The sequence below is a fragment of the Anabrus simplex genome, chromosome 8, assembly GCF_040414725.1.
Source record: "Anabrus simplex isolate iqAnaSimp1 chromosome 8, ASM4041472v1, whole genome shotgun sequence".
In the NCBI taxonomy this organism is placed as follows: Eukaryota; Metazoa; Arthropoda; class Insecta; order Orthoptera; family Tettigoniidae; genus Anabrus; species Anabrus simplex.
This window is the reverse complement of record NC_090272.1, coordinates 181,176,840-181,177,831: the sequence shown is the minus strand read 5'-3', so window position 1 is coordinate 181,177,831 and position 992 is coordinate 181,176,840.

The window sequence follows — 992 nt, the reverse complement described above, 5'->3', positions numbered from 1 at the left end:
GACCATTGTTTGTTGTGGTATGCTTTGTGTATGCCATTTATCTCCGATAAATGGGATTACTGCTGCGTATCTATTATAACAACCTGCCTGAATATTATAATACAAATATAGTGGTCCGTTATTGGACATTATAAATTTCCAGCGAACTCATTCCTGGTTGCCAACGTTTCGCCCTCGTGTGCTATGCTGGGCTCATCAGTTCGTACCTAACACACCTACCAAGATGCTGGCTAGTGCATACCGTGGAGGCCACTGCGTAGGCTACTTAGAGCCACCGGCAGTGCTAATGCACTATGAGAGACTTTGTCTCTTTACCAAAAATTGATGCCTGCTTGGCTATCAGATGATATAGATGTTGATTCCCATAGGGAATTTGTCCCGAATGAGTAAATTTATAATACCAATATAGTGGTCCGTTATTGGACATTATAAATTTTCCAGCTAACTCATTCCTGGTTGCCAGCGTTTTGCCCTTGTGTGCTAGGCTGGGCTCATCAGTTGGTACCTAGCACACCTACCAAGACGCTGGCTAGTGCATGCTGTGGAGGCCACTGCGTAGGCTATTTGGAGCCACCGGCAGTGCCAATGCACTATGAGAGACTTTGTCTCTTTACCAAAAATTAATGCCTGCTTGGCTATCAGATGATATAGATATTGATTCTCCTAGGGAATCTGAAATATTTGTCCCAAATAAGTAAATTTATAATACCAATATAGTGGTCCGTTATTGGACATTATAAATTTTCCAGCTAACTCATTCCTTGTTGGCAGCGTTTTGCCCTCGTGTGCGAGGCTAAGCTCATCAGTTGGTACCTAGAACACCTACCAAGACGCTGGCTAGTGCATACCGTGGAGGCCACTGCGTAGGCTAGTTGGAGCCACCGGCAACCAGGAATGAGTTAGCTGGAAAATTTATAATGTCCAATAGTAGACCACTATATTGGTATTATAAATTTACTCATTCAGGACAAATTTTTCAGATTCCCTATGGG